The following is a 22,373-nucleotide window of genomic DNA, read 5'->3' on the forward strand; positions in this document are numbered from 1 at the left end:
TCCCTGATTGGCTGCTGCTCCACGAGCCATGATTGATTCCCGGCCTGAGATAAATGTAAACAAGCAGGGAGCAGCCGCTTGTTGACTGGCACACAGACTGTGACAGTCCCAGTGCCGGACGGGTGCCGAAGTGAAGTGACGGCATGACATTCCATGTCATACCGGCACACTACAAGCACTGTATGTATGTGTGTGTATATATATATATTTGACAGAAGGTGGAGAACAAGCACCTTATAGTGTAATAAATTCAATGTCATTGAAGTAAAAAAGGGTAATTATTATGTGTACCATATAGGTTAAAAAATCAGGCATGTAGTAGTTTACTTTGTCACCAGGCCGTGTTACACACCCCCAACATTATTGTCATGCCCATTTTTAAAATTGCATTCGCCGGTAGAAAAGCTGGGCCACTTGCTCTGGTCTGCCCTCCAGGCTGAAAGTTGCCAGCCAGCCCCTAGCTGCTGGGCTGCCCACTGGCTCACCCCACACTGTTTAGATTAGGGAGGCCAATGCTGGCCCATTTTTTCAATCCCGTGATTGAATTCTATTTAAATTTAACACACCCCTTCCTCCCCCTCCACCGTTCAGAATAAAAAAATAAAAAAACACTTACTGTCAGACCTGGGGATTAAGATTTGTTATAGTATTTTTTTGGGTGGGGCAGCGCTGCTGAGCACTAGACACAGATGCTGCCAATCCGTCTGCACGGCTGTGCACAGCGTGACCTCACTGACGTCATGCCGCACGCAGCCGGGCCCAAAAAATACCATAACATTATGCAAATTTTAATACCACGAATCCTGGATTTTTTAGCCTTAAATCCCGGGTTCCCATCGATCATGATCCCAGGTTTGGCCTCTCTAGTTTAGATGCCATGCGCAGAGTAGAATAGCACTGAAAAAGTTCTCCCCATCCATGGACACTGCGGTCCAAGGGTGGGACAGCAGGACAGTGTTCGAAAGCTGGAACATTTGGGAGGTATGCAAACAATATATATTCTGTTGCAGTGCCCTAGCAAGCCACTATTGCGCCCTGTGTTGCCTCCCCCCCTCCCAGCGATCGGGGGCTGGGGGAATTTGTTTGTTTTTTCTAGGCTAGATTAACTCCTCTCTTGCATGCACCAATGATGGACCAATAAATTGATTTGAGCAAATACCATTCTATGTACCACTGTTCTGGGAAGCATGGATGAGATCGGTAGCTGGAGGGCATGATGATCCTTGTAGTGCCATATTTTAGCATCTTGGGATGCCTCCGGAATAGTTAGGTCTTAATTTAGAAATACATAAATGAATGACCCAAAGTGATACTATTATTATGTAGCGCAGGACCACCAGAGCAGAGAGGCCTTGCCGTGGCTGGTGGATTACCATATATTTGCATATGTATGTAACCGAGGTTTCGGCATTACTATTATTAAGTAGGATGTATGTCTCTTTTGCTGCTCCATTATGATGTGCTGGGGGAATTTGTTTTTACTATTCTAGAGTTACCCCTGCCTTGCCTGCACCAATAAATTGATTTGAGCAACTACCATTCTGTATATATTTGGAGGGTATGATAATGATCTTTGTAGGATTTTGGGGGCCTTCAGGGGAGTTGGCTCTCAATTTAGAATACATAAATGTATGACCCAAAGTACGTGCTATTTTCGTGTTGCGCAGGACCACCAGAGCAGAGAGGCCTTGCCGTGGCTGGTGGATTACCATATGTTTGCAAATGTTTGTAGCCTAGATCTCTGCGTTACTATTATGTAGGATGTATGTCTCTTATGCTGGTCCATTATGGTGTCCTGGGGGAATTTGTTTTTTTTTCTAATCTAGATTAACCCATCCCTTCCATGCACCTCCCTTATAATGCAGAAAAACTATAGTCTGGTGACCATGTTATAATGCAGAGGATCTACAGCAGGGGTCTTCAAACTTGGCCCTCCAGATGCTGTGGAACTACACATCCCAGCATGCACTGCACATAGTTTTAGCATGCTGTTATATCAAAAAGGTGGCAGTGCATGCTGGGATGTGTAGTTCCACAGCAGCTGGAGGGCCAAGTTTGAAGACCCCTGATCTACAGTCTAGTGACCACGTTGTAATACAGAGTATAATCTGGTGATTGCATTATAATGCAGAGATTCTATATTCTGGTGACCATGTTATAATGCAGAGAATATATAATGTGACCGTGTTATAATGAAGAGAATATGAGGTCTGATAACCATGTTATGATGCAAAGAATCTATAGTCTTGGTATCCAGTTATAATGAAGAATATATATATCTGGTGACTGCAATTTAATGCAGGCAATATATAATAGGTTGACGAAGTTATAATGCAGAGAATCTATGGTCTGGTGACCATGTTATAATGCAGGGAATATATAATACTGTGTGGTGGCCGCATTATAAAGCAGAGTATAATCTCAGAGAATCAATATTCCAGTGACCACATTATAATGCCGAAAATATATAATCTGGTGATCACATTATAATGTTACCAGGTTGTTGCCGGAGTGGAGGGGCAGCCCTGGTGTATACTACAGCCAAGCGGCTCACGGCCAACTGGAAGAGTGGGCAAGTTCCAAGAGTGGGATGTGATTTGCGATGAATTGCGTTATCGTAACCCCACCACCCACACTTAACAATACCTGTCATCTTTCCACTAAGTGGATATGAATAAATTCATTAGTATCTGCTTTTGCACAGTGCTCAATAAGGGACCTGATGAGATTCAGCGAAGGAACCTGATTCTAAGCATAAATGCAATGAGAGTACTTGAAAAAAGCAGAATAGATATGCAAGTGTGCAATTCTCAGCAGAGGGAATAAAAGTATGCCCAGCTTTGTCAGACAGACATGCTGCTGCTTGCCATTTGCATTGGTGGCAAGTGAGCGGTGTGTGTCTGTGCTAAGATATGAAGAAATATAATGCAACACGTAGATACAAATGAGGTTAATCAAGTGGATGTTGTTACCTCCAGCAAATATGTTATAATGCAGAGAATCTATAGGCTAGTGACGTTATGATAAAGAAAATCTATAGTCTGGTGACCAGTGGCAGATCTGAAGCTGGGGCTGCCTCAAAACCCCAACATCGCTGTCTGGGAGTCTGAGGGAATCCACAAGGGCCCACATGCAACACACAGGACAACAGCAATATATCACACGCCTCCCAGACTCCGGTGGCAACTGGCTTCCATTGGCTAACCAACTATCTGAGAGTCTATAGACTGGTGACTATGTTATAATAAAGATTCTCTATTGGCTAGTGACCATGTTATACTGCAGAGAGTCTATAGGCTGGTTACCATGTTATATTAAAGATAATCTCTTGGCTGGTGACCATGTTATAATTCGTAGAGTCTATAGGCTGATGACCATGTTATATTAAAGATAAACTATTGGCTGCTGACCATATTATAATGCAGAGAGTCTATAGGCTGGTGACCATGTTATATTAAAGATACTCTATTGGCTGGTGACAATGTTATAATGCAGAGAGTCTATAGGCTGGTGACCATGTTATATTAAAGATACTCTATTGGCTGGTGACCATGTTATAATGCAGAGAGTCTATAGGCTGGTGACCATGTTATATTAAAGATAACACAGGTCTGCGAAATTTAAGGTATTGAAAGCTTTTTTAATAATACTTTTATACTCTTAATTATACTCCCATGTATATCAAGAAATACTATATTAAAAAAAAAAAACACATCACATTTACCTATAAGGAGGTTACATAAATTTTTAAGAAAAAACAAGAAGTTTAATTGTTTTTGACATATTTAATGTGAAATACGAAGTGTAGATGATATTAATGTGTTTTTGTCTTAATTACATAATAAAATAACACTAAAATCAAACAATAAAAGAAACAAAAGCATAATTATTGAAAAAATCGTTAATATCTTTTTTTTTTTGTCTTCAAACTTCGTTTTGTCGCTTTTCGCTTATAAGCTTTATCTGTGTCGTCTCTGTGTATCATCCAGCAGTAGTCAGCCATCATGCTGACGTCAGAATGACCCTGGTATCTTCTTTCTACATCTTTAACATCTTGGTGGAACAGTTCACTCTGTTCTTCACCATAGTGTGTGTGTGTGTAGTGTGTACTGTATGTGTGTATGTGGTGGTAGGCAGGGGTTAAAATGAGCTGGCACAGGGCAAAACTGTGTTGCATCTGTTGTATTTGGTTCCACCTTCGCCAGCTCACCTTGTAGTTGTAGTTGTGTGTGTGCAATGTTCCTTTAGACAGTATAGGGTTTAGGCCCTTTGTAGATTTCAGCTCCAGGCCCATGTCAGTGGCGTAACTAGGGGTGGTCGAGCGGGGCACGTGCCCTGGGCGCCCTGGCAAGCCCAGCAGAGGGGGTGCCGGCAGGGCATCATACCCGCACACACACCCGCCCTTCCCCCTCTTCGCCATCATTGTATACCGACTAATAACGAGCAGGTCAGTGTGCTGTGCCTGCCAGCCTGCTGCTAATTGGGCTGCCTCTAGGGGGAGCTGCAGTGGAAGCGCGCAGCCCCTCACAGGCAGTCTTGTTGTTGAGAGAGTGAGAGCTCTTCCTGTTCCCTGACCTGCCTGAGACGAGCTGCCGTCTGACTAGGGGTACCAGGAGAGGAGTGATTCTTCCTTCCCCAACTCTCTCTGCTGACTGCAGGTGGGTAATGGGGGGGAGGAGTGTGTGGAGGTTGGTGTGTGTTATGTGGGGGGGGTTAGTGTGTGGAGGTTGGTGTGTGTCATGTGGGGGGGGTGGAGGTTGGTGTGTGTTATGTGTGGGGAGGGGGCTGCTGGCTGCATTTGTGTGAAAGAGATATGTGTGTCTGTGTAGGCTGTCAGTGGGTGCATGTATATATGTGTCAGTGTACTGTATGTGTCAGTGTACTGTATATGTCAGTGTGTGCATGTATATATGTGTCAGTGTACTGTATATGTGTCAGTGTACTGTATATGTGTCAGTGTATGTATGTATATATGTGTCAGTGTACTGTATATGTCAGTGTGTGCATGTATATATGTGTCAGTGTACTGTATATGTCAGTGTGTGCATGTATATATGTGTCAGTGTACTGTATATGTCAGTGTGTGCATGTATATATGTGTCAGTGTACTGTATGTGTCAGTGTGTGCATGTATATATGTGTCAGTGTACTGTATATGTCAGTGTGTGCATGTATATATATGTATCAGTGTACTGTATATGTCAGTGTGTGCATGTATATATATGTATCAGTGTACTGTATATGTCAGTGTGTGCATGTATATATGTGTCAGTGTACTGTATGTGTCAGTGTGTGCATGTATATATGTGTCAGTGTACTGTATATGTGTCAGTGTACTGTATATGTCAGTGGGTGCATGTATATATGTGTCAGTGTACTGTATGTGTCAGTGTGTGCATGTATATATGTGTCAGTGTACTGTATGTGTCAGTGTGTGCATGTATATATGTGTCAGTGTACTGTATATGTCAGTGTGTGCATGTATATATGTGTCAGTGTACTGTATGTGTCAGTGTGTGCATGTATATATGTGTCAGTGTACTGTATATGTCAGTGTGTGCATGTATATATGTGTCAGTGTACTGTATATGTGTCAGTGTATGTATGTATATATGTGTCAGTGTACTGTATATGTCAGTGTGTGCATGTATATATATGTATCAGTGTACTGTATATGTCAGTGTGTGCATGTATATATGTATCAGTGTACTGTATATGTCAGTGTGTGCATGTATATATGTGTCAGTGTACTGTATATGTCAGTGGGTGCATGTATATATGTGTCAGTGTACTGTATATGTCAGTGTGTGCATGTATATATGTGTCAGTGTACTGTATGTGTCAGTGTGTGCATGTATATATGTGTCAGTGTACTGTATATGTCAGTGTGTGCATGTATATATGTGTCAGTGTACTGTATGTGTCAGTGTGTGCATGTATATATGTGTCAGTGTACTGTATATGTCAGTGTGTGCATGTATATATGTGTCAGTGTACTGTATATGTGTCAGTGTACTGTATATGTGTCAGTGTATGTATGTATATATGTGTCAGTGTACTGTATATGTCAGTGTGTGCATGTATATATATGTATCAGTGTACTGTATATGTCAGTGTGTGCATGTATATATGTATCAGTGTACTGTATATGTCAGTGTGTGCATGTATATATGTGTCAGTGTACTGTATATGTCAGTGTGTGCATGTATATATGTGTTAGTGTACTGTATATGTCAGTGTGTGTATGTATATATGTGTCAGTGTACTGTAAATGTCAGTGTGTGTATGTATATATGTGTTAGTGTACTGTATATGGCAGTGTGTGTATGTATATATGTGTCAGTGTACTGTATATGTCAGTGTGTGTATGTATATATGTGTTAGTGTACTGTATATGTGTCAGTGTACTGTATATGTCAGTGTGTGTATGTATATATGTGTCAGTGTACTATATATGTCAGTGTGTGTATGTATATATGTATTAGTGTACTGTATATGTGTCAGTGTACTGTATATGTCAGTGTGTGTATGTATATATGTGTCAGTGTACTGAATATGTCAGTGTGTGCATGTATATATGTGTCAGTGTACTGTATATGTCAGTGTGTGCATGTATATATGTGTCAGTGTACTGTATATGTCAGTGTGTGCATGTATATATGTGTCAGTATACTGTATATGTCAGTGTGTATGTGTCAGTGTACTGTATATGTCAGTGTGTGTATGTAAATAAGTGTCAGTGTACTGTATATGTCAGTGTGCATGTCTATATGTGTCAGTGTACTGTGTATGTGTATATGTCAGTGTGTGTACTGTATATGTCAGTGTGTGTATGTGTATATGTCTGTGTGTGTGTATATATATATGTCAGTGTGTGTGTGTATCTGTGTCTGTGCTGAGAGACAATGCAGGGGAAGATGATGGTGTGACAGAGATGATGCAGGGGGGAGCTGATCGCGTAACAGAGACGATGCAGGGGGGAGCTGATCGCCTGACTGAGAGACAATGCAGGGAGGGCGGTGATGGTGTGCTGAGAGACGACTAGGTGGGGCATTGTTGGTGTGCTGAGAATTGACGCAGGGGGGGCGGTGATGGTGTGCTGAGAGACGACGCAGGGGGAGGCGATGGTGTAGCTAAGAAGAGATGACACAGGGAGGGAGATGATGGTGTGGCTAAGAGAGGATGCAGTGAGATGATGGTGTGGCTAAGAGAGGATGCAGTGAGATGGTGTGGCTAAGAGAGGATGCAGTGAGATGATGGTGTGGCTAAGAGAGGATGCAGTGAGATGATGGTGTGGCTGAGAGACGCAGGGGAAGGAAGTTACCCGGGGGGAACGAGTCTGGTTGAACCGCTGTTTTATGATTACTTTTTTAACACACAAACAGGCATCTTCCGGACGACGTCACCTATGTGAATAGTGAATACCGACTGAAGACGCCATCGTCCCAGGGAGGATACATTTCTTCAGAGGTTCCACATTGTGAGAAACTACCGCAAAGATAAGGTGCATATGAAATGTGAAAAAAGGTGTGTATGGAGCACTAGTGAAGATCAGGTGACCACGATGTGTAAATTGTATTTATTAAGACTCTTATAAAAAATGACAACGTGCACACAGGATACAATAAATGATAAGTATCAAATCACAATAACAGAAAAAATGTGGGTAAAGAGCATCTGAGAACACCTGGAGATGTAATACGGCTAAATACAAGGTAGCAGAGACTCCATCTTAGGAGAGGAACTTTCATAGCAGTTCCGTATTACATCTCCAGGTGTTCTCAGATGCTCTTTACCCACGTTTTTTTATTGTGATTTGATACTTATCATTTATTGTATCCTGTGTGCGCGTTCTAATTTTTTAAAAAGAGTTTTAATAAATACAATTTACACATCGTGGTCACCTGATCTTGACTAACGCTCCATACACACCTTTTTTCTTGTTTATCATATTAGCGGGTGCAAATACTGCTGTAGGAGCAGCCTGTCATAATCAGGATATACTATCTAGGTGATCAGCGCACTCAAATCTATCTAGCATATGGAATGTAAAGAAATGTGACAAAAAATGGGTGGTGTGTCATGTTGGCATGCCCCATTTTCAGTAGCCACGCCCATTCTGGTAGGTGACCACGCCCATATTTTTGCTGCGCAAGATATTTGGCTGTGTAGTGGGGGGGGGGGCGCCAATCTGAAACTTGCCCTGGGCTCCGTAGACCCTAGTTACGCCACTGCCCATGTGGACCTTAATCTGGCACTGGGCGGGGGGAAGTTTTATGACGAGAACTGAATTGCAACATTCTATACTACCGACTGAATTCATTTAAGACAATATTTTATAATATATATAGGCAGAACTTTACTTTAAAGAATGTGAAAAAAATTACTTATTCATAAATACACGTTTAGCAGAAAAACGTGATGTTATGCAAAATCGGGAGTAATTTTCGTGTTCAGAAGTCAAAAATCTATACGTATAACATAAATTCGTTAAAAAAGCTTTTTCATTGCAGACATGCGTAATCTATTGGCTGGTGACCATGTTATAATGCAGAGAGTCTATAGGATGGTAACCATGTTATATTGCCGATAATTTGAGGGAAAAGTCACATCCAACCAATAACAGCAATTATGACCTCATAAAACATTTTTCCAGTGGTTCCCCCTCTACGTGTGTGCCCTGTACATATTTGTCATGGTCATATAAAGTATAACAGCATTGTAGTTATTTATACACTTGTATAAAGATGATATAATAACTGAACATTTGTACAATTGTCAGTACACAGCTCCAGCTACAGCCAGCATTGTCCTCCACACCCTCTTCCAAGTGATTCTCTGACAACTGCAGCTATAGCCGACAGTGTCCCCCACATCCTCCTCCAAGTGATTCTCTGACAGCTACAGCTGGTAGTGTCCTACACACCCTCCTCCAAGTGATTCTCTAAAAGCTACAGCCGGCAGTGTCCTCCACACCCTCCTCCAAGTGATTCTCTGACATTTCCAACTATAGCCGGCAGTGTCCTCCACATCCTCCTCCAAGTGATTTTATGACAGCTCCATCTACAGCCGGCAGTGTCCTCCACACCCTACTCCAAGTGATTCTCTGACAGCTCCAGCTACAGTCGGCAATGTCCGCAACACCCTCCTCCAAGCGATTCTGTGACAGTTCCAGCTACAGTCGGCAGTGTCCTCCACACCCTCCTCCAAGTGATTCTCTGACATTTCCAACTATAGCCGGCAGTGTCCTCCACATCCTCCTCCAAGTGATTTTATGACAGCTCCATCTACAGCCGGCAGTGTCCTCCACACCCTACTCCCAGTGATTCTCTGACAGCTGCAGCTAGCAGTGTCCTCCACATCCTCCTCTAAGTGATTCTCTGACAGCTAAAGGTGGCAGTGTCCTCCACATCCTCCTCCAAGTGATTCTGTGACAGCTCCAACTATATCCGGCAGTGTCCTTCACATCCTCCCCCAAGTAATTCTCTGACAGCTCCAACTGGCAGTGTCCTCCACACCTACCTCCAAGTGATTATCTGACAGCTCCAGCCGGCAGTGTCCTCCACACCCTCATCCAAGTGCTTCTCTGACAGCTCCAACTACAGCCGGCAGTGTCCTCCACACCCTCCTCCAAGTGATTCTCTGACAGCTCCAGCTATAGCCATCAGTGTCCTCCACACCCTCCTCCAAGTGATTCCCTGACAGCTCTGGCTACAGCCGGCCGTGTCTTCAACATCCTCCTCCATGTGATTCTTTGACAGCTCCAACTACAGCCAGCAGTGTTCTTCATACCCTCCTCCAAGTGATTCTCTGAGAGCTCCAGCTACAACCAGCAGTGTCCTCCACACCCTCCTCCAAGTGATTCTCTGACAGCTCCAGCCGGCAGTGTCCTCCACATCCTCCTCCAAGTGATTCCCTGACAGCTCCAGCTCCAGCCGGCAGTGTCCTCCACACCCTCCTCCAAGTGATTCCCTGACAGCTCCAGCCGGCAGTGTCCTCCACACCCTCCTCCAAGTGATTCCCTGACAGCTCCAGCTACAGCCGGCAATGTCCTCCACACCGTCCTCCAAGTGATTCTTTGACATCTCCAACTACAGCCAGCAGTATCCTCCACACCCTCCTCCAAGTGATTCTCTGAGAGCTCCAGCTACAACCAGCAGTGTCCTCCACACCCTCCTCCAAGTGATTCTCTGCCAGCTCCAGCTCCAGCCAGCAGTATCCTCCAAGTGATTCTGTGACAGCTCCAGTTGGCAGTATCCTCCACATCCTTCTCCAAGTGATTCTCTGACAGCTCCAGCTACAATTGGCAGTGTCCTCCACACCCTCCTCCAAGTGATTCTCTGACAGCTCCAGCTACAGGCGTCAGTATCCTCCAAGTAATTCTGTGACAGATCCAGTCAGCAGTATCCTCCAAGTGATTCTGTGACAGCTCCAGCTGGCAGTATCCTCCACATCCTTCTCCAAGTGATTCTCTGACAGCTACAGCTACAGCCAGCAGTGTCCTCCACACCCTCCTCCAAGTGATCCTGTGATAGTTCCAGCTACAACCGGCAGTGTCCTCCACACCCTCCTCCAAGTGATTCTCTGACTGCTCCATCTACAGCCGGCAGTGTCATCCACATCCTCCTCCAAGTGAGTTTGCAACAGCTCCAGCTGCAGCCGGCAGTGTCCTCCACACTAAGTGATTTTGTGACAGCTCCAACTACAGCCGGCAGTGTCCTCCACACCCTCCTCCAAGTGATTATCTGAGAGCTACAGCCGGCAGTGTGCTCCACATCCTCCCCCAAGTGATTCTTCTAAAGCTCCAACTACAGCCGGCAGTGACGTCCACATCCTCCTCTAAGTGATTCTCCGACAGCTCCAGCTACAGTCGGCAGTGTTCGCAACACCCTCCTCCAAGTGATTCTGTGACAGTTCCAGCTACAGCCGGCAGTGTCCTCCACACCCTCCTCCAAGTGATTCTCTGACAGCTCCAGCTATAGCCATCAGTGTCCTCCACACCCTCCGCCAAGTGATTCCCTGACAGCTCTAGCTACAGCCGGCCGTGTCTTCAACATCCTCCTCCATGTGATTCTTTGACAGCTCCAACTACAGCCAGCAGTGTTCTTCATACCCTCTTCCAAGTGATTCTCTGAGAGCTCCAGCTACAACCGGCAGTGTCCTCCACACCCTCCTCCAAGTGATTCTCTGACAGCTCCAGCCGGCAGTGTCCTCCACACCCTCCTCCAAGTGATTCCCTGATAGCTCCAGCTCCAGCCGGCAGTGTGCTCCACACCCTCCTCCAAGTGATTCTCTGACAGCTCCAGCTACAGCCGGCAATGTCCTCCACACCGTCCTCCAAGTGATTCTTTGACATCTCCAACTACAGCCAGCAGTATCCTCCACACCCTCCTCCAAGTGATTCTCTGAGAGCTCCAGCTACAACCAGCAGTATCCTCCACACCCTCCTCCAAGTGATTCTCTGCCAGCTCCAGCTCCAGCCAGCAGTATCCTCCAAGTGATTCTGTGACAGCTCCAGTTGGAAGTATCCTCCACATCCTTCTCCAAGTGATTCTCTGACAGCTCCAGCTACAATTGGCAGTGTCCTCCACACCCTCCTCCAAGTGATTCTCTGACAGCTCCAGCTACAGGCGGCAGTATCCTCCAAGTGATTCTGTGACAGGTCCAGTCAGCAGTATCCTCCAAGTGATTCTGTGACAGCTCCAGCTGGCAGTATCCTCCACATCCTTCTCCAAGTGATTCTCTGACAGCTACAGCTTGCAGTGTCCTCCACACCCTCCTCCAAGTGATCCTGTGATAGTTCCAGCTACAACCGGCAGTGTCCTCCACACCCTCCTCCAAGTGATTCTCTGACAGCTCCATCTACAGCCGGCAGTGTCATCCACATCCTCCTCCAAGTGAGTTTGCAACAGCTCCAGCTGCAGCCGGCAGTGTCCTCCACACCAAGTGATTTTGTGACAGCTCCAGCTACAACCGACAGTGTCCTCCACACCATCCTCCAAGTGATTATCTGAGAGCTACAGCTGGCAGTGTGCCCCACATCCTCCCCCAAGTAATTCTTCTAAAGCTCCAACTACAGCCGGCAGTGACATCCACACCCTCCTCTAAGTGATTCTCCGACAGTTCCAGCTACAGTCGGCAGTGTCCGCAACACCCTCCTCCAAGTGATTCTGTGACAGTTCCAGCTACAGCCGGCAGTGTCCTCCACACCCTCCTCCAAGTGATTCTCTGACAGCTCCAGCTATAGCCATCAGTGTCCTCCACACCCTCCTCCAAGTGATTCCCTGACAGCTCTAGCTACAGCCGGCAGTGTCTTCAACATCCTCCTCCATGTGATTCTTTAACAGCTCCAACTACAGCCAGCAGTGTTCTTCATACCCTCCTCCAAGTGATTCTCTGCCAGCTCCAGCTCCAGCCAGCAGTATCCTCCAAGTGATTCTGTGACAGCTCCAGCTGGAAGTATCCTCCACATCCTTCTCCAAGTGATTCTCTGACAGCTCCAGCTACAATTGGCAGTGTCCTCCACACCCTCCTCCAAGTGATTCTCTGACAGCTCCAGCTACAGGCGGCAGTATCCTCCAAGTGATTCTGTGACAGATCCAGTCAGCAGTATCCTCCAAGTGATTCTGTGACAGCTCCAGCTGGCAGTATCCTCCACATCCTTCTCCAAGTGATTCTCTGACAGCTACAGCTTGCAGTGTCCTCCACACCCTCCTCCAAGTGATCCTGTGATAGTTCCAGCTACAACCGGCAGTGTCCTCCACACCCTCCTCCAAGTGATTCTCTGACAGCTCCATCTACAGCCGGCAGTGTCATCCACATCCTCCTCCAAGTTAGTTTGCAACAGCTCCAGCTGCAGCCGGCAGTGTCCTCCACACCAAGTGATTTTGTGACAGCTCCAGCTACAACCGACAGTGTCCTCCACACCATCCTCCAAGTGATTATCTGAGAGCTACAGCTGGCAGTGTGCTCCACATCCTCCCCCAAGTAATTCTTCTAAAGCTCCAACTACAGCCGGCAGTGACATCCACATCCTCCTCTAAGTGATTCTCCGACAGCTCCAGCTACAGTCGGCAGTGTCCGCAACACCCTCCTCCAAGTGATTCTGTGACAGTTCCAGCTACAGCCGGCAGTGTCCTCCACACCCTCCTCCAAGTGATTCTCTGACAGCTCCAGCTATAGCCATCAGTGTCCTCCACACCCTCCTCCAAGTGATTCCCTGACAGCTCTAGCTACAGCCGGCAGTGTCTTCAACATCCTCCTCCATGTGATTCTTTAACAGCTCCAACTACAGCCAGCAGTGTTCTTCATACCCACCTCCAAGTGATTCTCTGAGAGCTCCACCTACAGGCGGCAGTAACCTCCAAGTGATTCTGTGACAGATCCAGTCATCAGTATCCTCCAAGTGATTCTGTGACAGCTCCAGCTGGCAGTATCCTCCACATCCTTCTCCAAGTGATTCTCTGACAGCTCCAGCTACAGCTTGCAGTGTCCTCCACACCCTCCTCCAAGTGATCCTGTGATAGTTCCAGCTACAGCCGGCAGTATCCTCCACATCCTCCTTCTTGTGATTTTATGACAGCTCCAGCTACAGCCGGCAGTGTCATCCACATCCTCCTCCAAGTGAGTTTGCAACAGCTCCAGCTGCAGCCGGCACTGTCCTCCACACCAAGTGATTTTGTGACAGCTCCAGCTACAACCGACAGTGTCCTCCACATCATCCTCCAAGTGATTATCTGAGAGCTACAGCCGGCAGTGTGCTCCACATCCTCCCCCAAGTGATTCTTCTAAAGCTCCAACTACAGCCGGCAGTGACGTCCACATCCTCCTCTAAGTGATTCTCCAACAGCTCCAGCTACAGTCGGCAGTGTCCGCAACACCCTCCTCCGAGTGATTCTGTGACAGTTCCAGCTAGAGCCAGCAGTGTCCTCCACACCCTCCTCCAAGTGATTCTCTGACAGCTCCAGCTATAGCCATCAGTGTCCTCCACACCCTCCTCCAAGTGATTCCCTGACAGCTCTAGCTACAGCCGGCCGTGTCTTCAACATCCTCCTCCATGTGATTCTTTGACAGCTCCAACTACAGCCAGCAGTGTTCTTCATACCCTCCTCCAAGTGATTCTCTGAGAGCTCCAGCTACAACCGGCAGTGTCCTCCACACCCTCCTCCAAGTGATTCTCTGACAGCTCCAGCCGGCAGTGTCCTCCACATCCTCCTCCAAGTGATTCCCTGACAGCTCCAGCTCCAGCCGGCAGTGTCCTCCACACCCTCCTCCAAGTGATTCCCTGACAGCTCCAGCCAGCAGTGTCCTCCACACCCTCCTCCAAGTGATTCCCTGACAGCTCCAACTACAGCCAGTAGTATCCTCCACACCCTCCTCCAAGTGATTTTCTGAGAGCTCCAGCTACAACCGGCAGTGTCCTCCACACCCTCCTCCAAGTGGTTCTCTGACAGCTCCAGCCGGCAGTGTCCTCCACATCCTCCTCCAAGTGATTCCCTGACAGGTCCAGCTCCAGCCGGCAGTGTCCTCCACACCCTCCTCCGAGTGATTCCCTGACAGCTCCAGCCGGCAGTGTCCTCCACACCCTCCTCCAAGTGATTCCCTGACAGCTCCAGCTACAGCCGGCAATGTCCTCCACACCGTCCTCCAACTGATTCTTTGACAGCTCCAACTACAGCCAGTAGTATCCTCCACACCCTCCTCCAAGTGATTCTCTGAGAGCTCCAGCTACAACCAGCAGTGTCCTCCACACCCTCCTCCAAGTGATTCTCTGCCAGCTCCAGCTCCAGCCAGCAGTATCCTCCAAGTGATTCTGTGACAGCTCCAGTTGGCAGTATCCTCCACATCCTTCTCCAAGTGATTTTCTGACAGCTCCAGCTACAATCGGCAGTGTCCTCCACACCCTCCTCCAAGTGATTCTCTGACAGCTCCAACTACAGGCGGCAGTATCCTCCAAGTGATTCTGTGACAGATCCAGTCAGCAGTATCCTCCAAGTGATTCTGTGACAGCTCAGCTGGCAGTATCCTCCACATCCTTCGCCAAGTGATTCTCTGACAGCTCCAGCTACAGCTTGCAGTGTCCTCCACACCCTCCTCCAAGTGATCCTGTGATAGTTCCAGCTACAGCCGGCAGTATCTTCCACATCCTCCTTCTTGTGATTTTATGACAGCTCCATCTACAGCCGGCAGTGTCATCCACATCCTCCTCCAAGTGAGTTTGCAACAGCTCCAGCTGCAGCCGGCAGTGTCCTCCACACCAAGTGATTTTGTGACAGCTCCAGCTACAACCGGCAGTGTCCTCCACACCCTCCTCTAAGTGATTTTGTGACAGCTCCAGCTAAAGCCAGCAATGTCCTCCACACCTCCCTCCAAGTGATTCTCTGACAGCTCCAGCTACAGCCGGCAGTGTCCTCCACACCCTCCTCCAAGTGATTCCCTGACAGCTCCAGCTACAGCCAGCAGTGTCCTCCACACCCTTCTCCAAGTTATTTTGTGACAGCCCCAGTTACAGCCAGCAGTGTCCTCCACACCCTTCTCTAAGTGATTATCTGACAGCTACAGCCGGCAGTGTCCTCCACACCCTCCTCCAAGTGATTCCCTGACACCTCCAGCTACAGCCGGCAAAGTCCTCCACACTGTCCTCTAAGTGATTCTCTGACAGCTCCAGCTACAGCCGGCAGTGTCCTCCACACCCTCCTCCAAGTGATTTTGTGACAGCCCCAGTTACAGCCGGCAGTGTCCTCCACACCAAGTGATATTGTGACAGCTTCAGCTACAGCTGGCAGTGTCCTCCACACCATCCTCCAAGTGATTTTGTGACAGCTCCAGCTACAGCCAACAGTGTCCTCCACATCCTGACAGCTCCTGTCACTGGCTCTGGGCACAGAACTAGATATGATGAAATGACGTGTGTTGGAAACACTTGTAACCGGTATGTAAATGAATACTGTGCTGGCCACATGGGTGACACATACCACACATGTTCCAAGTTGTAAAATGCATACAGTATGTCCCTAAGTTAGCTGGCCAATCAATACACTGATTACAAATGTATCTTGATACAGCTACCCCATTGGTGTAAAATCTGAATATGAGATAAACCTGCGCTGTGACAGCACAGACACCACTAGAAACCATTGTATTATGGTCGTTTTCAACATGAATAAACATATTTTGTCTCTCACACACTGAAGTCATGAACCCTTTTTTCTCTGAACTCTCCCCCTCAATAGCTTTGGAGTCCTCTATAGCTACCGAACGCCAATAGACAATATACACCCTTTGTGTACATGACTGAATATGAAGTGTCTGTAGAGAGCCCCACCTAAGCTGCTGTAAGGGTTCGGTATATTTTGTCGATGTTTACTATGGGCTTGATTCACTACGGAAAGCAACTGCGAATGCAATAGCGATTACACACACAATCTCACTGCGATAGTATGCTAATTCACTGCGATCGCAATGCAGCCGCTTTAACACATAAGGACGCCCACCTTACCTTACACAAGACTGCGAAGCCATCGGTGCAATCGAGTACCATCGCAGCCTCACACTTGCACAAGCCCTGACTTTACTCAGAAATTGCTAACTTCTACGTACGCTATCAGGCCTCAGGCTGTGTTGGCATCGCAGTGGATAATTTATACACGACCCTGCAATGGCATTCAAACGCACTGGCACGCCTACTTTCGGCCGACCCCTCCTGTCACCACCCACAAACGGCACTTCCTGTCATTCACTCTGCGATGGGTCTGCGTAGTCCTGATCGCAGTGGCTAGTTCGCGCACTGCGATGCATATGCATGCACAGTACGCAACAATCGGACGATTGCGTGCGTATTAGCAACTGTGTTCCTTGCTGGATCAGGCCCTATGTTAACATAATATCGCCACTAATGAAATGTCAGCAATGTCTGTTCAACCCTAAACCTAGTGCTACTGTCAACATTTTCACTGTCAACATTTCATGTCAACATTCTGTTCATGCCCAGGTGCCGATATTTATGATGCCGAATTTTTAATCATGTTGACATCGTAACTGTCGACATTATAAATGTTGACATTATGAACGTTGACTTAGTGACGGTATAACTGCTGTAAATCTAAATACTATAGCCCTGATTTAGAGTCGCACGCAAGTGCGCTCCCTGCGGACGTATCTTGCATGCGCCTGAGCCTGCGGACAGAACTCTCAGCAGTTGTGGGCATCTCAGCCGTATCCCCACTTCCAGCTGTGTGGGTATAACCGGGTGGCAATGGGGTATTCTCACATAGGATAAGCCGGAACGCCGGAAGGGGGGGGTGGGCACTCTTTACCTGGGCCTGTTGGAGGGTCCTTGCGGTGGCCATGTGTCTTGCAGAACCCCCCTCCCCCGCACCCCTGCTGCGGTACTTTGGGCATCGAGAGAGAGGACTGACTGCTGCAGCAGCCTCTCTCCCTAGCCCAGCACACACACAGGTCTGTCAGCAGTCAGTCCTCTCTCTCCCTGCATGATGTGCTGGGGGGACCAATCTCACTTGTCCGCCCCCCGGGCACAGGTGCCCCCCTTACCACACCAGACAGGTGCGTGGCTGCTTAGCATCCACAAATGTATTATATTTTTTCATAAGGAGGGGTCTAGCCACACCTCCTCATGTTGGCCATGCCCCCACCCAGTTTTGGGGCCCGGCAGAGCGGTCGGCGGCCCTGAGTATAAGTGGGCTGTGTCAGCGGCCCTGAGTATAAGTGTGCTGTGTCGGCAGCCCTGAGAATAAGTGTGCTGTGTCGGCAGCCCTGAGAATAAGTGTGCTGTGTCGGCAGCCCTGAGAATAAGTATGCTGTGTCGGCAGCCCTGAGAATAAGTGTGCTGTGTCGGCGACCCTGAGTATAAGTGTGCTGTGTCGGCGGCCCTGAGTATAAGTGTGCTGTGTCGGCGACCCTGAGTATAAGTGTGCTGTGTCGGCGGTCCTGAGTATAAGTGTGCTGTGTCGGCGGCCAGAGTATAAGTGCTGTGTCGGCTGCCCTGAGTATAAGTGTGCTGTGTCGGCGGCCCTGAGTATAAGTGTGCTGTGGAGACGGAATTGCGGGCTATTCAGAAGGGAGCGTACGCAGAGATCCGGCTGATTTCAAACTAATCTACTGCACTAAAGGCTGGAACAATGGATTACGGACGCTTTCAAAAGCGGATGTATAGGGACGGTGCAGCCGCTCAGATGGTGACGACTCTAAATACAGGCGGAGATCTGCAGTACTCTTAGTCAGCCCCTATTTCTGGTCCCATAATTGCAATGCTGAAAGCTCAGGCATGACATTAAGGGGAGAGTGGTACTGATAGGTATATTACTAAATATATTATGTTGACTCTTCATCTTTGGAACACTAGTAATTATAGTGGCATCGGTATGCATAGTGTAAGAGTAATGCAGGGACATACTGTAGTACTAAAGGTATATCACAGGACAGATAAATAAAAGTCCCCGTCACTAACACCCATGCACCCAGCCAGTAGTTACTGTAACTTCTGAGACACATTGCAGCAAATCCGTATTTATTATCAGTATCTACCACCTAATCCCTGTCTAAGCATATGAGCCACATGTCCTTTTAACCCTTCTATCCACCCAACACCTTCCATTTATAGCAATGTAAAGCTCATGCCACCATTCTGGAAGCCGTTCCTATCACCGTCACTCCCCATGCCAGGCTTCATCACGCCACACTCACCTGTAACATAGAACATGTTTTCACCTTGACCCAACCATCCTGCCCTTGTAATCTCTCTCCTAGGAGCTGCCATTGTCTACAGACTATAATATCTGACACGTTTCTTAAAGTGCATCACGACGTGACCTGAACATTCCAACATCCGACCCCCGTCATTTCCCCACCCGCTGTCATGCCAAGCATTTTCCCAAAGACACTGCATACATCGTGGGTACTCCAACACCATCAAGCCTTCCGTCCCGTCTGTCCTCTGTGTTATGCAGCTTCTCTTATGTTCAGGGCCATTTTCAGAGTTGTGCACACAGTGCTGTAACACGGTGTCAATGTGCCCTCATCCTGATCGGACCCCACCCCCCCTGGATTTGGGCTGGGCTGAAGGGCTCACAGCACCCCCCAGCAACTATATTTTTTCTTTTTTTTCCTTAAGGAGGCATGGCCAAGCCTCCGGTGATTAGACCATGCCCCCATCACCAGGGCCCAATCCGGCTCTTGGCGACCCTGTGTGTGAGAGCTATGTCAGTGGGTGCGTGATGTATTTGGTGAGTGGTATGTGTAGTGGGGGATGTAGTGTAGTGCAGGCAGTGATACTTACCTCTGTGACCTGATACAGATGAGCCTACACTGACAGTCTGTGCTCTATGGGGGTCATTCAGACCTGCTCGCGAGCAGCAGTACGCTCGCAAGCGGGTCGATGTTCCCCACTGCGCATGCGCACGACGGAGGGAGCTCCGTCGTGCGCATGCTTGAGACCCGGGGAACGACGGGCTTTCCATCGCTCCGGGTCTCGCACCAAAGGGGGCGTGCTGTCGATGTTGACTGACAGCACGCCCCCTTTGGTGGGCGTGCCGGGGGCGTGCCTGCCAGACGAAGGCGTTTACATGGGAACGCCTACCGTCTGAAGCCGGGCCCCACTGACATCACTAGTGATATCAGTGGGAGTGATTTTGGCTCTGATAGAGCCAAAATCACTCCAGGGCTTGTGGCAGGGAGACCCTACCGCAAGGTCTCCATCGCAAGTCCGATGGTCGCGATGGTCAAGACCATCGCGACCATCTTTTTGGCTGCTCGCATATGCTGTGGGTGGTCACCCACAGCTATACGTGCGGCCAGGAGGCCGCTCCATTTTCATGGAGGAGGGCCCTGATTCAGAGCGAGCGCTCTGGTCAGAGCGTCTGGCTCTGAATCAGGCCCCATTTTCCTTGACACATGTTCCATTTACCAACAAAGACATTCTAGACATCCCAGAACCACAGAACAATTGTAACAGGTGCTGTCACCTTAATGGAACACATCTCAGGGACAAGGGCCCTCATTCAGAGTCGATCGCTAGTTACAAGCTGTCGCTCTGAATGAGGACGGCCGCTTGTGGTGTGAAGTGCAGCCTCCTGGTCACTAGCTAAGCTGTGGGTTACCACCCACAGCTCTAGCGAGCGACCAGGTTGATGGTCGCGATGGTCAGGACACAACCTTAGGGTCTCGGCAAGCGCAAGCCCCAGGGAGCTTCCTGCTCTGATCGAGCAGGAAGCTCCCCACTGACATCATTGCTGATGCCAGTGGGGCCATGCCCAAACACCAACCGTTCCGTCAGGAACGCCTCAGTTTGGCCGGCCACCCCCCCTGCCCGCCTTCTAAATGGGGCGAGCTGTCAATCACCATCGACAGCTCGCCCCCTTTGGTGCGAGCCCCTTAGCGACGGAGCGCCCTTCGCTATCCGGGTCTCGCGCATGCACACGTCGGAGCCGACTCCGACGTGGGCATGCCCAGTGGGCAAACATCGACCCGGTTGCGAGCGCTCAGTGCTTGCAAATGGGTCTGAATAAGGACCAAGGTCCGATAGGAACCCCTATGCCTAGAAGTGATTTTAGTTATATTCAGGCGAACCCTAATTTCTTATAATTATCAGGTCTAAAGCCTGCTAATAAATATAGCCCTAAATAAGAGGTAACCTACAGTATTGCACAATATACTAACAGAGCTGAAACTAAGAAGTGCAACTTGTACCACTGCCGAGGGTCACTTTAATCGTGTGGGTGGCGGTGTGTGTGGGGGCACCGGTGTGGTCTCTCGTCTAGGGCAGTAAAATGTTTAGTTACAGATTTTTTACTGTAATCTGCTCTATCACAGTTGTATTGTATAATACTAGAATTGTTTTTTTATTTATACTATATTATTTATATAAACATACAAACTCTACATACATGAACCCACACCCCATAGCCTCGTACTAGTGTCATGGTGGTGATGTCTTTTCACCAGTTTGATTAAAACTGGGCGCACACGGCAGATATATCATTCAATCAAACGGACGATATATTGTATCTGCAGGGCATCGGCAAGTCTGTGAACAACGTATCAAGCTGGCCCTGCAGCACAGGCGATGCCCGATATATCCGCAGATATATCGGGACTTCTGGCTGTGTGTGCCGGTGGTCCGCTGTACACTTGCTGCAGGGACCGCCAGTGACCGACATTTCAATGCGTGCGTATTAGCAACTGCGTTCCTTGCTGGATCGGGCCCTATGTTAACATAATATCGCCACTAATGAAATGTCAGCAATGTCTGTTCAACCCTAAACCTAGTGCTACTGTCAACATTTTCACTGTCAACATTTCATGTCAACATTCTGTTCATGCCCAGGTGCTGACATTTATGATGCCGAATTTTTAATTTCAACTTGGCGGGCACATTTAAATGCCCACCCAAGTGTGATGTCAGTCACGACACATCGGGCGGACGATTGGTAAGTGTATATGCACTTACCAATCGTTAAATAAGTCGGCAGAACGTCCAGAAGGTGTGTACCCAGCATAAGCGCAAGTTAAACTAGAGTTTCGACTGAGTGTTTATCTTCATTTTTGTATAACAGTACTGTGTGGTGCAGTGGGTCAGTGGTACACAGGCTGTGTCTGCGTATCTGAGACTGCATAATATTTTTCTGTATCCTTTGTTGAATGGCTACACTGAGGGCTGGACTGCCCATCTGGCTCTGCTGGCAAATGCCAGAAGGGTGGATGGCCAGATGGGCCAGTCCAGCTGCAAACCCCGGCCGAGCAGCTCCGCCGCCCGCGCTCTGCTCGGCCAGGACACTGAAAGACGGGGACCTGCAGGGAGGCCATGCCCCGTGACTCGTGGCACCCCCCGTTAAGAGTGACCATGCCCCATTTGCAGTGAGGCTACACCCCTTTTCCGGACGCGCTCATTAGGGGGACTGCCAGGGCTGCTGAGCAGCCCCAGTCCATCCCTGGCTACACTCAAGTGGATGACCACACCCACTCAATGGCTGGCCACACCCCCTCAGCGGGCCCCTGCTACTGCATTTCCCTGGAACCCTTCATGCCCCAGTCCGACACAGTCAATGCACCCCTAACAGTGCATGTTTTCCAGATCTCCTACTTGGTGTAGAAGTGTATTTATTATTAGCTAACACATTTTGAAAGATCAACACGTTGTGCTAATTATTTCAATTGTGACATGGACGGGATCTTAAAAACATGCAACTTTATTGTTATTTGCTAATTCTGTTGTGGTCATTATAGTGTGGGTTGGAGAAGGGGGGCTTCCAGGCAACAGGAACCCCCCCCCCTGCAGTTGCCTATGGGCTGTAGCAAATCGGCATTGATGGTGATGACAATACTTCTAGGCAGGGCCGGACTGGGACTAAAAATAGGCC

The sequence above is a fragment of the Taudactylus pleione genome, unplaced genomic scaffold (assembly GCF_031769625.1).
Source record: "Taudactylus pleione unplaced genomic scaffold, aTauple2 ptg000147l, whole genome shotgun sequence".
Lineage (NCBI taxonomy): Eukaryota > Metazoa > Chordata > Amphibia > Anura > Myobatrachidae > Taudactylus > Taudactylus pleione.